Source organism: Notechis scutatus, chromosome 11 (assembly GCF_049901735.1).
Source record: "Notechis scutatus isolate UNSWTSFEM ecotype Mainland chromosome 11, rNotScu1.2, whole genome shotgun sequence".
Taxonomy (NCBI): domain Eukaryota; kingdom Metazoa; phylum Chordata; class Lepidosauria; order Squamata; family Elapidae; genus Notechis; species Notechis scutatus.
Window position 1 is genome coordinate 11,863,050 of NC_142019.1, and position 23,084 is coordinate 11,886,133.

The 23,084-nt window shown below is 42.6% G+C and overlaps 1 protein-coding gene across 11 annotated transcripts in view; it reads right to left on the reverse strand.

Annotated features, from left to right (window-relative positions):
• Positions 1-23,084, reverse strand: part of AKAP13 (A-kinase anchoring protein 13) — a 299,586-nt gene that overhangs the window by 192,355 nt on the left and 84,147 nt on the right. For all 11 annotated transcript variants that reach the window (XM_026673060.2, XM_087972785.1, XM_087972786.1 and 8 more), the window contains exon 2: positions 21,558-21,649. The gene's annotated coding sequence lies outside the window, so the exon portion shown is untranslated. The remainder of the gene's footprint in view (positions 1-21,557; positions 21,650-23,084) is intronic.

Sequence of the window (23,084 nt, forward strand, 5' to 3'; positions counted from 1 at the left end):
TTATTGGATACATCGTATTGGCACCACCAGTGGAAAACCAACTCTAAAAGTTTCCCACGGTTCCCATGTAATTAAAAGAGCAAAAGTTTTCCTCCCCAGGTGTCACGGGTCACATTGTCCAATCAAAGCAGCTGGAGGTCTCCCTCGACCACTTCAGCCTCCTCCTACTGCCACCTGTTGGGATGACCTTGGTTCCCATGGGACAGCTCTTTAGTTTGTCTACAAGACGGTGTAACTATTTCCCCCTCATCTTTCCCCCACAGTCCGTGGCAACTATGAAGCAGCACAAGATGGCATCAGCCAGGTTAGATTCAGAGTTGACAGGTACCAGAACATTTGCAAAACTACTACTTTTTTTTTTTACATACTTGTTCCCAAATGGACAACCATCAAATGAATCCTGGTCCCTTATAAACGTTTCAAATATTGTTTTGTTAATCAAAGGTAGAATTTCAGCCAGGCAACTCCAAAACAGTTTTGAGGTGGGGGAGAAAAAAGGCATTGGTACTTACCTGACACGCCCATTCTCTTTGAGCTGTGAAGAGCATCCAGTAGTGGGAGGTGCTTCAGTGGGCTTAATTTGTGGAACGCTCCTCCTCCTCCACGATACTCCTTCCCAGAGTTCCCCAGTTTTGGCAAAGATGAGATACTTAACCACCCTCGTCCTCAATGCCCTAACAACTCGTTGGCCGAAACAGGACCCCACCAGACGGAAAAAGAGGGGTGGGGCTGGATGCTCTTCACAGCTCAAACAGAACGGGCATGTCAGGTAAGTACCAACGCCCTTTTTCCCATGAGCTGTTCAGAGCATCCAGTAGTGGGACATACCAAAGCTTGGCCTGTCCTACGGGAGGGACTCCGTCTGGCCTGGAATCTCCTCCTGGTCCCTGTGGACCCATTGCAGAACTCTTCTGCCAAAGGAAGCCTCAGCGGATACAAACACATCTATTTTATAATGTCTAATGAATGGCGATGGAGAGGCCCAAGTTGCGGCTCGACAAATTTCAGTTATTGGTGCCTGTGTGGCCCATGCTGCCGATGTTGCAGCGCTCCTTGTTGAATGAGCTGTTATGCCCCTGGGGACCTGCAGTGATTGAGTCTGATACGTTTTTGCTATTGCGGCCCATAGCCAATGGCCTATCGTAGAAGGTGAGACCTTGTATCCCTGAGTGTTGGGCTGAAAGGACACAAATAAGGCCTCCGTTTTTCTGAAAGCCGCTGTGCGGTTGATATATATTTGCAATGCTCGCCTCACGTCAAGCCTATGCCATTGTAGTTCCATCCCTTGGGATGGTCTGGGGCAAAAAATTAGGAAGTATCAGCTCTTGTGCCCTATGAAAGACCGAAGTTAACTTTGGGTATAAATGTAGGATCAAGACGAAGGACCACCCCGCTCAGCGTGGAAAACACAAAGATCTTGTCTGACAGACAAGGCTGCAATCTCCAAAATACGACGAGCAGAAGTGATCGCTACACGGAAGATTACTTTATACGTCAGAAATTGTAGACTTGACGATTTCAAGGGTTCGAAAGGGCCCTTAGTGAGTGCGACAAGGACCTTGTTAAGGTCCCAGGTGGGATAACGGTGTACCGCTGGAGGGCGTAAATTTGTGGCTCCCTGAAGGAAAATCCGTATGCCTGGATGATGGGAAAGATAGAAAATAGACAAGTGAGAACTGACGCCAAGGCCGCCACCTGTCTTTTCAACGTATTAGGTGATAATCCCTTGTCAAGTCCCTCTTGCAAGAACTCTAGAATTTGAGCCACGGAAGGAGAGGTGGGATCAATTCGAGACTCGGTACACCATTTGCAGAAACTGGACCATGTGGCATTGTAAATGCGAGTTGTTGAGGGGCATCTGGCGGCTTGGATGGTGGCGATAACTCTGTTGGAAAACTTTTCGCTCTTCAGACAACTCCGCTCAACCTCCAGATGGTCAGGTGCAACCATTGAGGGTCCAGATGTTGAAGGGGCCCCTGAGTTAACAAAACCCTGGCTGGCGGAATTCTCCATGGAGCTGATACGGAGAGACTGCGGAGGTCTGCAAAGCATGGCCATCTGGGCCAGTAAGGAGCTACTAGAAGTAGTTCCACCCTCTCGTCTAGCAATTTCTGGATGACCTTGTGAACCAGTGGAAGGGGCGGAAATGCATACAGAAGTCCCGGGGGCCAACGACAGTGGAGCGAGTTGAAGTTCTCCGCTCCTTGCGAGGGGTACCTGGAAAAAAATATCCGGAGCTGAGTGTTGAGGGGGGAAGCGAACAGGTCCACCACCGGCTGTCCAAATGTCCTGACCGCTTCTTGAAACAGGGAGGGATGGAGGCGCCACTCCAATTGATCGATAGTGGCCCTGCTTAGCCAGTCTGCCTGTGTATTTGACAGACCCGAAATGTGCTCTGCTCTGATGGAAAGTAGGTTGGTCTCCGCCCAACGACACAAGTGCTCCGCTTCTCGCGTGAGATGTTTCGACTGTGTGCCCCCCTGTTTGTTTATGTGAGCTTTGGCTGTTACGTTGTCGGTCAGTATTAGTATGTGCTGATTGCGTACCTGTGGAAGGAAGCTGCGGAGAGCCAGGTGTACTGCTCGAAGCTCCAACCAGTTTATGCTGCACGACTGTTCTATGGCAGACCAGCGGCCTTGGGTTGTGAGCGATTGAACGTGAGCTCCCCAGCCAAACAGGCTGGCATCGGTGTTGATGGTAAGTCTGTGTGGCTCCTTGAAGAGGCAGCTTCTGTTGATGACTGGTCTGGTCCACCAGAGGAGAGATATGAGGACCTTTGTTGGTACCCTGACCTTGTGTTTGGTGTTGCTTCAGCCGGAGCGCTGGTACGGAAGCAGAAACCACTGGAGAGCTCTAGTGTGGAGCCGGGCCCAAGGGATGATAGAGATACATGAAATCATCTTGCCTAACAATTTTGATAGTTCAGCTAGGGATACCCTCTTAAAACCCCTGATCTCTTTAACAAATTGCTGAATGCTGTTTAGTCTCTCTGGTGACAGGTAAACCTTGCCTTCCACTGTATCTATGATTGCCCCCAGGTGGGTTAACCTAGTCGATGGTGTTAAATGACTCTTTTTCCAATTTATTGAGAAGCCGTGTTGTTGTAGGGATTGTAATGTGTTCTGAGTGTCTTTGACTGCTTGGTGGGCGGAGGATGATAAAATCAAGATGTCATCAAGATAACACTGGAGTCGTACGGGGATGTCCTGGAGATGAGCAGCTAGCGCTGCAAGAACCTTCGTGAAGGTCCTAGGGGCAGAAGCTAATCCAAAAGGAAGGGCCACATATTCAAAATGGTGGTTATTATAACAGAATCTCAGAAATTTATAGTGGGAAGGCCGAATAGCAATGTGCAGGTACGCCTCCGTCAAGTCTATGGACGTGAGGACGTCACCCTTTCTGATGCCAAGTAAGATAGATTGCAGGGTATGCATTTTAAACTTGCGATATACTAAGAAATGGTTGAAACGTTTCAGATCTAATATCGCTCTCCACCCCCCACCCCCCGAACTTTTGGGAACAACAAAAAGATGTGAATAGAAACCTCGCCCTCGTTGATTGGTAGCTACTGGCTGGATGGCTCGTATATCCAGGTGTTGGATAGCCGATTCCATGAGATTACGTTTAACCGGGTCTCTGGAGAAAGGGCATGACATGAAAAAATCTGGGGGAGAGGATTGAAATTCCAGCGCAAGACCAAATCTGATCGTTTCTCTGACCCAGGAATCAGAGGTTGAGGAGTCCCATTGGTCAGCAAATAATTTAAGGCGTCCGGCAATGGGGGTCAGATCCAGGGAGTTATCTTGGATGCCGAAAAGGCCTGTTTCTGCTTCCCGAAAGGATCTTTTGGATTAACCACCCCTTCTGCTCCTATCCCCGAAGTCGGACCTGTCTGGCTGCTGCCCTGGTCTGAATGATGGGTGTCTCTGGTATCTGGGTGAAAAGGATCCTTGGTAAAAGGGTCGAAAGGATCCCCTCCAAAAGGACTGAGGGTTTCTAGGATCTGACTTCTGAAAAAGGGAAGGAAGGATCTTCTTCTTGTTACGGATTTCAATTAGTAGCAGATCAAGGGAAGGGCCAAACAGTCTGTCTCCCACAATTGGGGATGAAGCCAGCTTGCATTTGTGCTTAAAATCGGCTTGCCAATGTTTTAACCATAGCAAGCGTCGCACTGTGACATGTGAAGTAATGGCCCTGGCTGAAAACTTGACTGCATGATAAGTTGCATCGGCTGAGAATTCAGCAGCTGCAATAAGTTTAGCAATATCTTGGTGTGCTCTAAGGTTAGAATTAGGGACATGTTCCTGTAAGAGGTGGAGCCATCTGAGAGACGAACGGGTGAAGGAGGCGGCCGTGGCTGCTCTGATGGCCCACGCGTCAGACTGATGGGCTCTGCGTAGGGCTTGCTCGGCCCGTTTTTCCTCCGGCTTTAATGCCTCCAGTGCATCACTGGGAATGGAGGAGAACGTTAATCCCACTATAGGTTGATCTACCTTAGGAGTATTCAATAATTTTGAGAAATCAGGAGCCAAATTGAAATATTTCCTGTCATATCCAGTGGGGGCTGAGTACACCGCTGCAGAGGCCCACTGCTTCTGTACCAGGTCCGAAAACATGGGAGGAACTGGGATCACCTCTGCTTCAACTACTGGTTGGTTGAAAATTAGATCCTCTGGTCCCTCTTCCGAAGGAGTTGGGGTGGTAGAAGGGGTCGACTTGTTTAGGCATGCAATATTTTTTGCCTTAAACAAGAGAGATCTGCAAAGCTGTGGGCGGAATAAGCCTGTAAAAACAGGTTGGTCAGGAACAAGACTCATCCTCAGACATTCCCCTTTCTAAGGGGTCTGCTTCTGACAGGGGCTCGCTGTCCTGTATTGATCCTGATTCAATCTCTTCCATTTGATCAATTTGATCCACTTCTTCCTCTTCCTCCTCCTCCTCCTCCTCGGTCGGCCCTTGGAGGGGAACTTCCCCTTGTAAATGTACCTGGGTATGGTGCTGCTCCGACCTGGTCAATGACCTCAGCGATTGGGAATCATGATCGGCAATCACAGGATATTCCCTGGTCATAACTGCGTGTTGAAGCCCCGCTGCGATTCCCTGGCGGATTGCTAGCTCCATCCAGGCCTTCATCCTCTCTGGAACTTCCTCTGTAAGACTATCGCCCTGACGAAGACCAGCAGCCGTCGGAGTGAATGTGGCTTCGGGAGCCCTTCGCATGGTCGGTGTCCCAGGTACTTGGGGCTGTTGGCCTTGGGGAGCCAAGCTGTGCCTAGATGAGAGGGAGAGATCTAGGGGAGGAGGAGGGTGGGAAGAGGTAGACGGACCTGGGCTGGAGGAGGGGAAGTCCTGTGAGACTTTGTGCGTCTCCCGAATGCGCTTATCTATCTGTTTTTGTAAAGCTTTATAGCGCCTGATAGCATGCCTTTCTGAGGCTTTAGAATTCCCTTTAGCCTGCTTAGGTTTGTGTTGAGATTTGGATTTGGCCTTCAAGGATGAGGTCTGAGAACTGCCACCGTCTGCCATTTCAATTGCAATTGGAATTGCAGTATGCTTGTTATACAGTGCAATACTGTGAAGGCGGTTGGCACGCCCAAGGGCCTGATCTGAGGACAGACCGGTTGCCCTGATGATGATTTTATTGCCCCCTTTCCAATTTTATTTTTTTTGAATAATACTTATCTAAAATGAGTCGTATCTCAGTAATAATATTTTATTGAAATTAAAATATTGTACTGAAGAGAAATTTATATTATTATTATTATTATTATTATTATTATTATTATTATTATTATTATTATTATTATTATTATTATTATGACACTATATATATATATATATATATATATATATATATATATATATATATATATATATATATATATATGGCAATATGTACAAGAATTAAGTGACACGATATTACGTGCTGAGCAGACCAAACAGCCAAATTGAGAACGCCTAAAGGCCCAGATTGATAAGGGTAGAGGCCTTCAACAGCTTCCCTGCACAGGCGGACACAGGCCTAGGTGCTCGCTGTTGTGCTGCTGGGTTGATTGGGCTGTGAGGGTTAAGCCAACAATTTAAATGTAAAGATAGCCTCGAATGAAGAATAAACCAAGACAAGGGTATAATGGTCCCCAGTATCTCTGAAGGGAATCTCTGCTCCGAGCAGAGCTACCTCATACAGCATGAGAAGGAATAAAGGTGCGCGGCCACGAAGTCTGGTAAGAAAAAATGGCCTCCGGCCGTTAATTTTTTTGGCACGCTCCCCAGCAGCAAACTCCCGCATTGTAAAGGAATAGCCTCTGATGGCTTTTCCCATGAGGCTAAGCGGCGGGGAAGAGTGGAAGGTACTAAATGTTTGAATCCTCCACTCCAAGTGGCATTCAGAGGGGGGGAAAGCGATACGACTCTGTTGGGAGCGAAGAGCTCACGCCGCTATTCGAGTAAAAGAAATGCTGCAGCAATCGGTCGGAATGGCAGGGGTAGAAATATCAGCTATGGGGAGGGGGCATGAAGCAGCGCCGAAGCCTCCCGTCGCTTTGGGGTGCGAAATGGCACTTACCTGAAATGCAAGCGGTTTCTACAATGCGAGCCAACTTCGAGAAATCGGAATGGAATCAGAAGGCTAAAGTATTCTAAAGACAAGCTGATTAACTGTCAAACCTGCTAGCAAAGAAAGAATTTTTTCTGTTTCGGCCAAGGAAAAATCTCAAGCACTGCCTATCTCTCACGAGGCGGAGCAAAAACTGGGGAACGCTGGGAAGGAGTATCGTGGAGGAGGAGGAGCGTCCCACAAATTAAGCCCAGCCTAGACATGCGGAGACTGAAGCACCTCCCACTACTGGATGCTCTGAACAGCTCATGGGAGAAAGAGAGCTTTACAGAATGTTAATGAAGTACATGTGTATGTATACATTATCTTTAAGTCTCAAAACGTACCTGGAGGCACGTGCGCTCCGAGTTAGTCTGAGTTTGGCCAAGAGAACAAGGCCTATGCTTAGCAAGACAGAGTTAAGTACATTTTTAACAAATGGATTACGCTGTGCATATCTCTCTCTCTCAAAACATACTAGGCAGTCTTGCTGGAGCTCTGTTGAGTTCAGTGGAGCCCTCTATGATTTGTCAAAGCCACGGACGCTTTAAGATCCAAACAGCATAACCATACTTGGTGTTCTCTTACCTTGATGGCTCCAAGCTCGTGCAAGCCTGATTATTAACTGCCCTTTAAACATTTGCAAAAAATCTGATAAAATTTCTCCTTGTATGGCCTTTGCAGAAGAGCGTCCTAACAATTGTTAGTGATACGATTCTCATGTTTCTTTTGGCCAGATAAACTCTGCAGACAATTTGCCCAGGGTATTTTTAACAAAACGAATGCTCTGCTCTGGTAGCATCATTTTTTTTTTCTCTTCCCCACCCCTCACCCCACTTCCTCTGGTGGTAGCAGGGGAGACAGTAATAGCAGGAGGTACAGTTTTATAGCTAGAGCCAATATGGATGCAAAAGATTTTCATCTAAAAGGTTTAGATTCACGATGATGCTTAAAATCGTTGATTTTCTAACTTATGATGGTTGGAGATGATGGGAGTGTGGTCCAACATATCTCCTGGGGAGGGGTTGTGGAATATTAGATTGGGAAGATTAACACATTAACCGAGTTGGAAGGTACCTTGGAGGTCTTCTAGTCCAACCCAAGCAGAAGACCCTATAACCATTCTGGACAAATAGTTGTCTAATCTCTTCTTAAAAACCTCCAGTGCTGGAGAATTCACAACTTCTGGAGGCAAGTCATTCCACTGATTAATTGTTCTAACTGTCAAGAACTGCCAAAACTGTCATGGTTAATCAGTACAATCATCTGGTTTTTCAACTGGCAACATTGCTTAACAATGGAGTTTCTGGTCCCAACTCTCTTAGTTAATACCTGTGGGAGGAAAACCAAAGTGGGATGTCCAAACACTGTAGAAGAAGACAAGAGCATACCACTTCCATGCTGTTGCCAAGACAACTTTAAAATTGAGCTTTAAAATAGTATTAAAAAATACAGCCACGTCTCCGTCCAGAAATAACGTGTCTAAAAGAGCCTGCCCTCTTAGTCTAAACTCTGGTTGTGGCAAGAACGACGGGTTATTTGGTGACATCTGTATTGTCCGCTTCTGAATCTGAGGATATGAAGAAGAGAGTTTTTGAAGGGTGGGGAATTATAAAAGCATCTCAGCTACAGAATCATTGGCCTATGAGTCATCTTCATTGCCAACCCCAGTTGTTAGGGGTCAGGGCTCTTGACCCCTGGCAGGCAAGTCCAATTCCCAGCATTTCTTATATGGGTTAGGAGAAATCCATGGGAAGTTGCTGTTATTGAAATACTTAGTGAGCTAGAAGGACCAATAGAGGTGAAGGGAGGAGGACGAGCAGGAGGAGGAGATGAGAACTTAGTGTCCTAAGTTTATAATGGTTAGGTCCTGGATTTAATCTTTTGCAATATATTGAGCTTGCTATATTCCAGGGACAGTTGAACTCCACAGCTAAAGGTTTGGCAAAGTTCCCAGTTTTTATACCCAATATTTATGTTTTACATTTTTATCCCACTGCTGGTCAGATCAAGGTCATTTAGGTCAAGACTACTCTTTCATATCCCTACTTCTTTTTTCTATATCTTTTCTATGAAATGTGCCTTTTGAATGTCAAGTACATGCAATCAAGACCATGTAATTTATTCCTTCTTTCTTTCCTTCCTTCCTTCCTGGTTTTTTTTTTTTTTTTTTTGCATTCCTTTTATTGACCTTCACTTTTTTTTTTTTACCAGAGCCCTTCCTTCATTTTGTTCTTCCCACTACAGCAGTTTTAATTTTTAAATTATAATTTAAGACACCTGCCTTAATTTTTTACAGCACTTCTAGAAAACCATGCTGGTCTCTTCCTGGATTCAGTTAACCGTGTCTTACATTTTGAAATTCTAGCTGAGCTTCAATGATTTTGGTTTTAAATAATTTGCATGGACTGCAAAGAGCTACAGAGATTTCCTGTACATCTCTTTTTCATCAATTTATTGGTCCACCATAAGAACATCTAAACATGCCTCCCTCGTTTCTTTTAAAATTCAACAAAATCACCCTTGCTATTTTTTTAACAGTTCATATCCCGAGATGTATTTTACAGTTAGGAGTAAATGTTGCAACCCATAATTATTTTATGGAGGAATCTAGTCTTCTTGATATAAAAGCAATACGTTTCTCAGTCCTTTCTCTCTTTCTAGTTCTCTCCTTTCCACCACTTTAATTCTGTTCTTCTTTACAAGCACTCTTATTGCCCGATGAGGATTAGGGACTTCTGGCATTGGTATATAAACAACTAGGTACTAATACCGCTCTATAAAGCCTTAGGAAGACCATACCTAGAGTAGTGCATCCAGTTTTGGTCACCACATTATAAAAAAGATGTTGAGACTCTAGAAAAAGTGCAGAGAAGAGCAACCAGGATGATTAGGGGACTGGAGACTAAAATATATGATGAACAGTTGCAGGAATTGGGCATGGCTAGTCTAATGAAGAAAAGAACCAGGGGAAACATGCTAGCAGTCTTCCAATACTTGAGGGGCTGCCCCAGAGAGTAGGGGGATCAGGCTATTTTCCAAAGCAACTGAAAGCCAGACAAGGAATAATGGATGGAAACTGAACAAGGAGAGATTCAACCTGGAAATAAGGAGAATTTTTTCTGAGAGTGAGAACAATCGACCCATGGAACAGAAGTTGCCTTCGGAAGTTGTGGGAGCTTCATCATTGAAATCTTTCAAGAAGAGACTGGACTGCCATTTGTCAGAAATGGTGTAGGGTCTCCTGCTTGGGTGGTGGGTTGGACTAGAAGACCCACAATGTCCTTTCCAACTCAATCTATTAAATTTTACACACACACCTCAGAAAACTACCATGGATCAATGATCCGTTGCTGCCTCCATAAGACTAAAGCTCTCTTTTTTCAGAGATAAATGCATCCTTTCCAAGTTGAGAGATGATAATCAGACTACTCCAAAATTTGCTTTGTTTTCAAAATGTAAGCCAAGCTTTTTATTTAAATGTATTTAATGTATGAGTCTGCAGTGAAGGGGAACACAGTCACATTCCTGATCTATGATTTGAGCAGACAAGCCAAATGGCAGATGTCGGGCAAATTATTTTAAGTACAGTATGTATGGAAATAGACTAGAATGTGAAATACTTTTCAAAGCATCTAATGGTGGTGAGAGTCAGCAAAGAGAAACACAAAGCCACCTACCACCCAGGTTTGCCCACCAACCAATTTAAGAAGAAATCTGTGTAAGAAAAGGTTGCGCTGGAATAAATGCCAAAAGAAGGGAGGGTATTATAGTTTATGAAGGTGTAATGGAGACACACAGTTATACGGGTAGCCCTCAACTTACAACCACAATTGAACCCAAAATTTCTGTTGCTGAGTGAGACATTTGTCAAATCAGTTTTATGACTTTTCTTGCCACAGTTGTTAAGTGAGTCACTGCAGTTGTTAAGTTGATAACACAGCTGTTAAGTGAATCTGGCTCCCCAATTGACTCTGCTGGTCAGAAGGTTGCATGACCCCAGGACAATGCGACTGTCATAATATGAGTCAGTTGCCAAGTTGCCTAAATTTTGGTCATGTGACCTTGGGGATGCTGTGAACGATCATAAGTATGGAAAATGGTCATACGTTGGTTTTTCCAATGCTATTTGTATCTTCGAACAGTCATTAAATGAACTGTTATAAGTCAAGGACTATTAGATTCTATACTGAAGATTCTAATTCTATGGGAGCACAGAATACTGCTCTATGCTCAAAATTCAGCTTCCAGTCCCTTTAGGGAATGCAAAGCAATTTCCTAAATCATTTGCTTGCAAATATACCCTTGAAAGTTTATGAGAGATATTGGAAAATATTCAAAACCCAATGAGTCTGAGAAGGACTTACCATAGTTTAGTGGCTAATGAATATTTTTACATAGGTATTATTTGTATTTTTACAACATAACCCTGGGAATGCTTGCAAAATGGCAAGGACCCACAGAATCTCCACATGATGTTGACCTGCACGTCCTAATTCCTTCCCTTGTTGACAATTGCAGCACAACGACACCTGGAAACTTAGTCGAGACTTGGAAACTTAGTCATTCTCCATTCCTTCTGTTAACTAGCAAATCTTTCAAATAAATAAATAACAATTGGAAACCCCCTTTCCCTTGGATAGTAAAAATTCATTGTAGTTTCCTGTTTAAATCAGTCTAAAAATGTCTCACCAGGTGGCAGCACCTGGCCAACTGTAGCTGGGCTGGGATCATGCTTGATTAGAAGATGGATGAAAGCCTCTTAGAAGTACAAGAGTTTTGTAGTCATGCAAACTATAAAAAGCAAGCATGGGTAAACTATTTCTGTACAGCAGCCAAGAAAACGACATAGGCAGGTTTTGTGAAGTGCCCACAAAATCTGAGTCAAACCACAGATGTCAAGGTTTGCATGGCTCTATGTCTATGGGTGCCACCAACTCTCAGGTTAACAGATATAAATTTATCGGACTTTGAATGCAATCAGTATATTTTTTTCATTTGAACTTCCTCTCCATCTGACAATTTAGAGCCTGTCAAATCGAGGACCTGTCCCTTAAAAACTTTTACTTCAAAAGTAAATTGATAGATGTGATATAAGTTTTCCCGTCAGGTAAGTGACATTCCCCTCTCCCTTCATAGTCTGATTAAATCAAAGTTTCCTAAAGTTGTCTCACACACACTGATTACAACAACAACAACCTCAATTTACCACAAAGTTCTGATCAAGATGACAGGGATGAATCTGGGATTGCTACGATGAACCATTCCAAGCAGCTGGACAAGTTTTGCATTTGGAAAACTCCTTGTTGATACAGGGAGGATTTCCTGGGCAACCCCCAAAAAAAAATAGGGACCCCTTTGTTCCTAACCAAGGTATTCAAGCAAAGAGCAACGGGGAGGGGGACATGGGGAAGGGGAAGAAACACTTTAGATGGATGGTAGGAAAAAGAGGAGGGGGTTGCCAGCTGAAGTGTAAACAAAAAAGCAATTGTGCTCTGTCCCTGATGTTAAATAAGGATATTTTCAAAGGGGGGAAAAAAGAACATCATGAAGCATTGGGTAAGGCATGGAAGCAATTTGACTCCCCATTCAGAAACAAAATGGTTTGAAAAGGAGCTTCCTTCCCTTCACTGGAGGTCTTCAAAGAAGTTTCCTAAGTAGATAAGATTTTCAGTGTGATGACCGCCAGTTAATGTTTGCTTCTGGAAAACAGCGTGCTTGTACTAGGACAGGCAGATAGAACTTTATTTCGGGCATTGAGCTCTAAAAATGCAATCCATAAAAATCACATGGGATAGAATTCAAGATAATGTAGGGTCACAAGAAGCAATGGGTCGATGCAATCAACTACACCCCTCAACCATAAGCAACAGTGGCTTGAGGCAGCTTCTATTTTCTGCTCGACTTTACAACCAGTTTTGGAAAGTAGCAATGAACAATGGCATTTTTCATTTTTCAATTCATATTGAATTGGGAAGACCGCTCTTAAATCCTGCTTCAGGAAGTGACCTCAGGATGTCTATGCCTTGTGGTGGGGGGGAGATATTGTCTGCAATTGTGGAAGGAACGCATATGTGTGAGCCATTTCCAAGCTGGTTAGATCTGCCACATGCCAGAGGATGCCACCCAGACATTTTCTTCCCCTATCTCTTCCACCCACAAAGTAGACCTCTTTATAAAAAAAAGGAGGAAAATATTAAAAACTCTTTCCCATTTTATAAGCCAGTCATGCCATCAGCAAAACACCGAGAAGGAAGAAAATAAACACAGCTATCTTGGACTGCAGACAAAGCTTTCAGAATTGAAAAGCAGAAGCTAATTTAAATGAAAACTCTTCCTGAGTCAGCCTTGTCCACTTTTGATTGAAAAGGACACCCACGGAGCACCATAGTTCTTTTTCCAGCTGTACCCTGTCCCGGTTAAAGTAAGTTGCATCCTGCAATTCAGAAGGTCAGCCAGCAGCTGAAGTAGTGGCTGGGGGAAGTTGGAGGGGGGTGAACAAGTGTGTTCAAAGAAAGACAGATCAATGCCACCTCCTCTTTTCTTCTATTTTAATCATTGCCGTAGATGTTAAGAAGTACACTAACCCTGTGCACATCCTACTATTAACAGAATATGAAAGAAAGTTAATGTAAGTGTCTCCAAAATTATAACTTGAGGTCACTTGTGAAGAAGCTCCCCCATCCTCACCTCGAAAGAAGGATCCTTCTAAGAGAGATATCTCTCCTAAGAAACATGGGTACTATCTCTAAAATCAACATGAGAATTAGTGATTTTTTTACGTATGCAACTGTATGATGGTTTAACAGACAGTATTTCTACTTCAGTGACTCGAGCTGGCCGACACAACCTTAATTTCTTCAAGCATTTCTTGGTTTGTTGTCCTCTCCAATGGCAAAATCTTTTCGTCCCCTCTCAATGGAAGAAAATGAATTCTAGAACTGGATTTATACAAGAGAGATATCAGAATAACTGGGCAAGGTCAGGCCGGGGATTTTTAATTTTTTTTAATTTATTTTATGTATCTCGTCTTTATTATTTTCACAACTAACTCAAGATAATGAACATATCCAACCCAGCTTTCTCCTATTTTCCCCATAACAACTCTTGAAGCAAGTTGGGCTGAGAGACAGAGATGAACCCAAGGTCAACCAGCTGTCTTCCATAACTGTGGGACTAGAACTTACGATCTCCTGGTGATTGGCCCAAGGTCAGCCAGCTGTCTTTTATAACTTAGGTGGGACTAGAATTCATAGTCTCCAGTTTCTAGCCTGGTGCTTTAAACACTAGATGAAACCGGGTTATAAATTTTCTAAATAAATGTACTGGATATAAAGGTAACCAAGAGATAGGAAGAAAATGATCTCTTCTAGCATTATTGGTACATGTTTAAAAATGTTGTCTTCTAGGTAAAGATATCTCCTGCAACTACAAATCAATTAATCCTTCCTCCCCTCCTTTTTCTACCATTCTCTTAGCAGCATACTCAGCTACGGCAGTACCTAAACAAGACTAGATGTGCTCAAAAAGAACTAAGCATGGTTAGATCTGGTAAGTAGTTGGATGGGAGCCTAAATCCCTGTACTATATATTAGATTAGGATGGCAGATACAAATATTTGTTTCCATATATTTTCCCCCTTAAAAAGCCAAATTGATGTGTCCATAGAGCCGCCAGAACTTAAAGTTCACTCAAAGAAGATGGATCCTTTTATCTTGGAGGTAGAATACCCAATACCAAGAGTTGTATTTCAGCTCTTTTCTATTTTTTCCTAAACTTATACGGTCAAGGCATTTTCCCGCCTTCTTCTCTTCTGAAAATCATTCTTTTCTTTAGAAAAAAACATTCTTATGGCCAAAAGATTAGGAGCTACTCATCTTCTTCTCTCCATTTAAAATTGAAGAGCATTTCTTCATACCATCACTGTTTCACACATAATTCCCATAGTACTATCATGTCTACATATCTATGTAGGGTAGCTGTTTTACTGTTATCCTTCTCATCTGTTCCACTACTTTCTCTTATTAGTACTATTATGATTATTATTACTTTGATATATGCTTATTACCGTATTACTTTGTTGTTTGTCAGGGACATTGAAAGCTTATGCACCAAAGACAAATTCCTTGTGTGTCCAAGGAATTGGACTTGACCAAATAAAAGTATTCTATTCTATTCTATTCTATTCTATTCTATTCTATTCTATTCTATTCTATTCTACTCTATTCTATTCTACTCTATTCTATTTCTATTCTATTCCTATTTTTATTTCTATTATATTCTACTCTACTCTACTCTACCCTACCCTATTTCTATTCTAATCCATTCCTTCTCTTCTCAGATACAGATAATCAGAGTTGGAAGGGACCTTGTAGGTCATCTAGTCCAACCCCCCCCCCGACCAAGTGAGAGACCCTATACCATTTCTGACAAATGGCAGTCCAATCTCTTCTTGAAAGTCTCAAGAGATGGTGCTCCCACAACTTCCGAGGGCAACTTCTGTTCCATTGGTTGATTGTTCTCATTGTCAGAAAGTTTATCCTTATTTCCAGATTAAATATCTCCTTGTTCAGTTTCCATCCATTATTCCTTGTCTGGCCTCAGGCACTTTAGAAAATAGCTTGACCCCTTCCTCCCTGTGGCAGCCCCTCAAATATTGGAAGACCGCTATCATGTCTCCCCTGGTCCTTCTCTTTACTAGACTAGCCAAGCCCAGTTCCTGTAACCGTTCATTGTCTGTTTTAGCCTCCAGTCCCCTCATCATCCTGGATGCTCTTCTCTGTACTTTTTCTAGAGTCTCAACATCTTTTTTATAATGTGGTGAACAAAACTGGATGCAGTACTCTAGGTGTGGTCTTACTAAGGCTTTATAGAGTGGTATTAGTACTTCCCTTGATCTTGATTGTATCCCTCTATTAATACAACTTAGGATTTTTTGGCTGCTTCTGCACACTGCTGGCTCATATTTAGCTGGTTGTCCACTAAGACTCCAGGATCCCTCTCACAGTTACTGCTATTGAGCCTGGTTTCACCCAGTCTATATGTGTACTTTTGGTTTTTCTTGCCTAAGTGTAGGACTTTACTTTTCTCTACATTGAATTTCATTTTGTTAGATATGGCCCAGTGTTCTAGTCTGTCAAGATCCGTCTGGATCTTGAGCCTATCTTCTTGGGTGTTAGCTATTCCTGCTAGCTTAGTATCATTTGCAAATTTGGTAAGTTCCCCTTCTATTCCCTCATCTAAGTCGTTAATGAAGATATTGAAGAGTACTGGGCCTAAGACGGAACCTTGTGGCATCCCACTGCTTACTTCCCTCCATGTAGACTTAGACCCATTAAGGACTACTCATTGAGTTCGGTTTGCCAGCCAGTTGCGATTCCATCTAGTGGTGGTGCTATCTATTCCACTTTTTTCTAGCTTACTAAGAAGTAGGTTGCGGTCTACTTTGTCAAATGCCTTGCTGAAATCTAAATATATTATGTCCACAGTATTTTGCTGGTCTACTAATTTAGTCACTGTGTTGAAGAATGAAATAAGATTGGTTTGGCATGATCTGTTTTTAACAAACCCGTGCTGACTGCTAGTTATTACTTTACTTGTTTCTAGATGTTGGCAGATCTGTTTTTTTATTATCTTTTCCAGTATCTTCCTGGGTATTGATGTTAGGCTGATTGGTCTATAGTTTCCTGGGTCTGTTTTTTTCCCCTTTTTTGAAGATGGGAACCACATCAGCTCTTTTCCAGTCCTCTGGTAGTTCCCCGGTGCTCCAGGATTTTTTGAAAGATATGGTGCAGTGGTTCTGAGATGACCTCTGCCAGCTCCTTTAAAACTCTGGGAGGTAATCCATCAGGCCTGGTGATTTGTTTTAATCAAGATCAGACAGGTGTTCTCTTACTATTTTTTTACTTATTTTAACTTTTATTTCTGGTCTGTCTTTTACAGTTATGTTTTTGGTGGGTTGAGCTATAGTTTCTTTTTGTGTGAAGAAGAATGAATTAAGCAGTTCTGCTTTCTCTCTGTTGCCTGTTACTTCCTTGCCATCTTCTCTCTTTAGTGGACTAACTGTTTCCTTGATTTTTTTCTTGTTATTTATATGTTGGAAGAAACTTTTTTTATTATCTTTGACTTTTGTAGCAAGTCTTTGTTCGTTCTGGGCCTTTGCTATCCTGACTTCGTCTTTGCAGATTCTGGCTATCTGCTGATATTCTGCCTTAGTTGTATATCCTTTCCTTTTTTTGTACTTATCCTTTTTTCTTTCTCTTCTCTTCTCTTCTCTTCTCTTCTCTTCTCTTCTCTTCTCTTCTCTTCTCTTCTCTTTTCTCTTCTCTTCTCTTCTCTTCTCTCCTCTCCTCTCTTTCCTTCCCTTCCCTTCCCTTCCCTATTTTCTGTCCTGTTCTATAGTCTATCCTATTTTACCCTATTTTAATAAGCTGAAACAAAATCTGAAGATAGAAACGTTGTTCCAATTAGGGGCCACAACTGATCCAGATATTTTTTTTTTAATTTGAACAAGCATCAGCAAGAAGAGAGGCAGTTTGGGATAGGGTTAAAGCACCAGGCTAGAAGTCCATGAGTTCTAGTCTCACCTTAGGCTCAGGCATGAAGCCAGCTGGATGACTTTGAGTCACTCGCTCAGCCTTAGGAAACAGGCAAGGAGAAACCACTTCCGAAAATCTTGCCAAGAAAACTGCAGGGACTTGTTCAGTCAGTTGCCGGGAGTCAACGTCGACTCAAAGGCACACAAATGCACACACATTCAATTGTCATGGAATACTAGCTAACCTTCTCGGACTTCAAGCAGGTTTTCCTGAACCATCTCAACTCTTCCTGACTGGTATGATGAAAAGTCATCCACTTAGAAGGCATGAACTTAAAAACTTACACCTCTTGCCCCTAGCCATGCCAACAGGGCACCAAATCTTCCTTTAGGCTACCAGTTACCCAAATTCTTACAGAATCATATCAAAAGAGCTTGGTCAATTAATGGCAGGGGTGGGCTGCTACGGGTTCGCACAGGTTCAGGTGATCCTCTATCTAAGGTTCTGCCCAGTTCGGCAAACTTGCAAATCCCACCCTTGGCTGGCCCCGCCTACCCCACCCTGCCCAGGAGTCTCCACGCGGCCCATTTTCAATGCCAGGTAAGTGCAGGGCCCATATGGAGGCCCGGGGAGGGCAAAAATGGGCCTCCCAGAAGTTCCAGAAGGCTGGAAACGGAAATGGGCCCATTTCAGGTCTCTGGAGGGCCTCTGGAGCCCGGGGGAGGCCGCTTTTGCCCTCCCAGAGGTTCAAGGAAAGCCTGTGGAGCCAGGGGAAGGCAAAAACGCCCCCCCCTCCAGTGCAGGAGGCCGACTAGGCACGCCCACCATGGTCACACACATCCAGCAACCGGGCAGAAAACTGGTTGCTAAAATTTTTGAAGCCCACTCCTGACTGCTGGGTTCCTTAAAGTAACCTTCCCCAACTGGTGCTTTATAGATCCGTTATGCTGCAACCCTCACAATTTTTAAGGTGGTGACATTGCCTAAGATAAAAATACAGGTATCTGCTCTGACTCAACCACAGTTTAATATTCCACACATTTAATGGAGATTTATTTTAAGCATGTAAAATCATGCTTAATGTCATAATCATAACCAAGTCTGATGATCTAAGAAATTTCAGCAACAGGGGCCAGAAGGAAGGACAAATACAATTTCCTGGCTTCTTGCAGCTCTTAGGTGAAAATTGAGAACAGACCAGGAAAAGAGTCCAAGAGACTTGCTTAAAACATCAGGTTTTCAAGGAAAAAAGAAGCATGTAAAGGTTCTGTCCAATGATGCAATTTTGCAAGGAGGTTCATTAAGTGGATACTAAGAACAATGGCACACACCCTTTAGTTAATTAGGAACTCCTGTGCACAAAGAAGCTTATTTTTTTATGAGACATAAATCTGGGGAAAGCCCAGATTCTATAAAGATTTGCAGAAGCTTTTCACACAAGAGTTTAGGGCTCCTGGGCTTGAATGTTCACCATTTGCAGACCCCTCTGGCATATGACAAGATCCTGTTGGGTATAAAGGATCTGAAATAGCTGATTATCCTTTCCTAACTAGAAATCAGACTAAATCAAATCAAAACCCACAATGTTCACTTTTCTATTACTTTCAGACCTCAAGATTTTGCTACCATCTATGACAAACCACCTTCCCTTTAAAAAAAAACAGTGTTCTAAATCAAATTGTAAGTTAAATTATCTGAATCTTATTTAAACTGGGTTCACACATCACATTTAAGCTGTAATATGGTTTGAAATGAGCAGATTTTGTGAACCCAGTCACTGAGGATGTAAACTCTCGTTTGAAATTCAGCATTATAAGGGAATCCAGCAAAAAATATACTGAACAGGCTTTTATTTGTAGCCATAATTAAAAAGGGCAGCATCAGTAAACAATGACTAATTAAAATACAAAGAGCAAAAAGAACACCAAAACATCTACTCCCTCAACACAGATTTATAAGATCTGGCAAGCTAGCCTTAAGATTTGGGTTCAGTGCTTACCATCCCAGACTAAAATTTCTGGCATTTGAAAATCAAATTTCCTTTGAGATTCATTCTCTTTCTTGCACGCGCACACATACACACACATAATCTACAGCAGGTTATTCTGGCAGAGGATGCTCCTGTTCCATTCAGCCATAACCTCTTCAAGGACATTCCATTCCTGCCCACAACCTCCAGCCGGCATTGTGTTCTCATTGAGCATTTGTAGTCTTCATCCAGTTCACTTTAGGAAATTTGGAGGAATGTTACTGTAAGCTCTTCAAGTTGCATGGGTGTCAACTGCCACCTTATGCTTGCTTGTGCCTCTCTGCTATGCAGTGACATACTGTCATGACCTTGGGGAAGGAAGGGGGGAACGCTTGGGGAAATGAAAGTAAGTGCTGTGACTCCTTGAGATGCTGCCTCAAGGTCACCCAGCTGGAAGAAGGAGGGAACTGCATACCAAACTGTGCTTGGACTGACCATTATGAAAACATCTTGCCTGACACCTGACTGGTTACACTAGGGTGGCAGTGAGAGATAATTTAGGGAGGCAAAAGTAAAATTTATGGATTTGGGCTGATGATTCTCAGTTCTGGCTATGAAGTACTGTAATACACTTGATCCCCGATCAAATTATACCTTTCTCAACAAATGGAGCCAAGGATCGTTTCTATTTAGAGGTTCAAGTTGTGACAGGTCCAACAATGGGATTCTTTCTTTCGTGCATGGATAGTTTTGTCCTGCCACTGGACTGGAGCTCAAGAAAACTGACCTTGCTTTTTAGAAATTCATCAGTGCCTGCTTTGAAAATGATTCAGATCTCGCGCAAACACAGCATCTCTCCGGCAGCCTTGTCCTATTTTTCAAATTTATGCATAAGCCCTCAAAAAGAATGTCATGGCAGAAACGGTGGCACCTTTTCTCAGGCATACACACAAGTCTGAGAAACATTGGGCTACTTTAATTAATTGCAGAAATGCTATGCTGGCAGGAAATCCCAAACATTTCTTCCTAATAATTTTTGAAGCACGCGCTGCCCAATGATTTGATGCATTCTCAAGTTGCTTGCTGTAAGCTTTCTCTCCTGCTGGGTACCCATGAAACAGAGAGGAGAAGGCGATGAGTGACATTATCAGACATAGCCATGGTGCCAGCAGGTGAAAATATCATCAATCAGAGTAGGTTCACTGGGTATTAATGGTTGGAGAAGATGCAAGTTGGCTTTTCTTAAGGAACAAACACAGAATTACTTAACCCTGTATAGGGACTTCTTTGAAATCCCTTGGTTTTCTTATCATTTCAAGTAGCAACAGGTTTAAATTATGCAGACATGTAAGCTTGTTGGAGAAAAAAAAGATGGCATTCACACATCAAGGTTGTAAGCCATGGATCAAGGGTCTTCAAACTTGGCAAGTTTAAGAGTTGTGGACTTCAACTCCCAGAATTCCTGAGCTAACATGACTGGAGGAGGAATTCTGGCAGTTGAAGTCCACAAGTCTTTTTTTTTAAGCAAACTTTATTGATTATACAACTAAAATAACAAACAAACACATACACAACATAAAGAAAAAAAGGAAAAGAAAAAACAAATAAAAACAAACAATTCCATTATCAACAGTCTGTGGTTCCTTATTTGTTATCATTATTGGTGTCAGAAGTCCACAAGTCTTAAAGCTGTCAAGTTTGAAGACCCCTGGGTTTAGATAGATGCCATGTAGTGAATAAATCATGCCAATGATTGTAATAGGACTGCCAACATGATCGCCAATGTCTGATGATGGAAATGACACAAGAAGAAGAAATACGATTGTAAGCCATGGATTGGACTCTTATACCATGCTAAATTATAACCAATGGTTTGTAAGACACAATTGCCTGGCTTCATCCAAAACGCTAAATAAATTTTTAAAAGCATAGTAAGTCTGAGAATGATATACAGGTAGACCTCACCTTATGACCACAATTGAGCTCCACATTTCTGCTGCTGAGCAAGACAGTTGTTAAGTGAGTTTCGCCTCATTCTACGACCTTTCCTTGCCGCTGTTTTTAAGCGAATCACTGCAGTTGTTAAGTTAGTAACATGATCATTAAGTGAACCTGGCTTCCCCATTGACTTTGCTTGTCGCAAAAGAGGATCACATGATCCAGGGGTACTGTAAATATGAGTCATTTGCCAAGCATCTGAACTTTGATCATGTGATGCCATGCCAATGGTCATAAGTGGGGGAAATGGTCATAAGTCACTTTTTTCAGCACCGCCGTAACTTCGAATTAAAGAATAAACACAGAATTATTTACCTCTGGATAGGGACTTTTTTTTTAAAATCCCTGTTTTCTTTTTATTTCAAGTAGTACACAAACTGTTTTAAGTTCAAGGACTACCTGTATTCATTTCCTCTCCCCCAACCCAATCCCTCGTGCACTCACACATATAACTTACTGTGTCTGCATGAAGCAGCATGCAGGTTTCAGCAAATTCTGCCAAATCCCAAGAATCGGGCGCCAAGAGTCACTGCAACTCAAGGGTGAGTTCTGGGGGAAGAATAAAAGAAAGAAAAACTTTTTTAACAATATGTAAGGAAAACGCACTCAGGGAAGTAGATTTGATCATTCTGAAGCAGTGAAAACTCTCGACCGGGCTGCACCAATTCAGAACATAGGTAAGATTTCACACAAAGAGGTAAGTCTCTTCTCAACAGGCTAATTATTTGCATAGATGGGGTGTTTTTAGGAGGGAGATATTCTTTAAGACCTCCCATACTGGGGAGGAAGTGTTAGAATCCAGACAACAGTTTAAGCCAAGAGTCTTCAAACTTGGCAAGTTTAAGACTGATGGACTTCAACTCCCAGAATTCCTGAGCTAACATGACCGGAGGAGGAATTCTGGGAGTTGAAGTCCACAAGTCTTAAAGTTGCCAAGTTTGAAGACACCTGACAGTATCTATCTTCCATCTCCATCTCTGTCTGTCTGTCTGTCTGTCTGTCTGTCTCTATCTATCTATCTATCTATCTATCTATCTATCTATCTATCTATCTATCTATCTATCTATCTATCTATTCCAAGGGTCTTCAAACTTGGCAAGTTTAAGACTGATGGACTTCAACTCCCAGACTTCCTGAATTAACATGACTGGAGGAGGAATTCTGGGAGTTGAAGTCCACAAGTCTTAAAGCTGTCAAGTTTCAAGAGCCCTGGTTTAAGCAGTATAGGCCGGGAGTCCCTAACCCCTGGTTTGTGGACTGGAAACAGTCTGTGCCATGCCAAAAACTAGCTGAGTGTTTACTGGCCGGATGCCCTTCCTGTTGCCAATGCGGGGTTTTCAGCAGATATATTATCACTGTGCCCAGAGTGAGAAATGTCTGCCTCTACCTAGGATCGAACTCACAGTCTGTGAGGTAAGAGCTCCACCTCTAGGCCACCGCACCACTCACCCAGTCTCCCAACCATCCCCAGTCCAAATTCATCACATTCCACAAGTTGATGCCATGGTAACAATTTGGATCTACTTTTAAACAAGGATTTGTGTGTCATGAAACTGAGTCTTAGTACACAATTTGGATAGAGAATTCTTCATTTAACAGCAGGTAAGGTTTACATATTCTGGAAGCCACAATATCTACGCATTAGGTGGAAAACACCAGAACTGGGATAATTTGAAAAGTCAGGCGTGGATTTAGCAATGTTAAGCAATCGTTAACTAAAGCTATTGTTAACTGGCTATTGTTAAGTTTTAGTTAACTAAAATAGAAGACTTACTTAGGAACAAGGGATAACATACTTGAGATAAGAAGAGTCTTTGATTTTGCAGTCCAATTCCTTAAATTGTGCTTTCACATTAGAACTACGCCAACCCTAAGTATACTTCACCTCCATTAAGTTATTTGTGTAAGATGCAGGCAAAATCCAGGACATTAGCACTAGCAATCTCTAACAAACAAACATGCCCCATGGGGGACTTATTAGGGA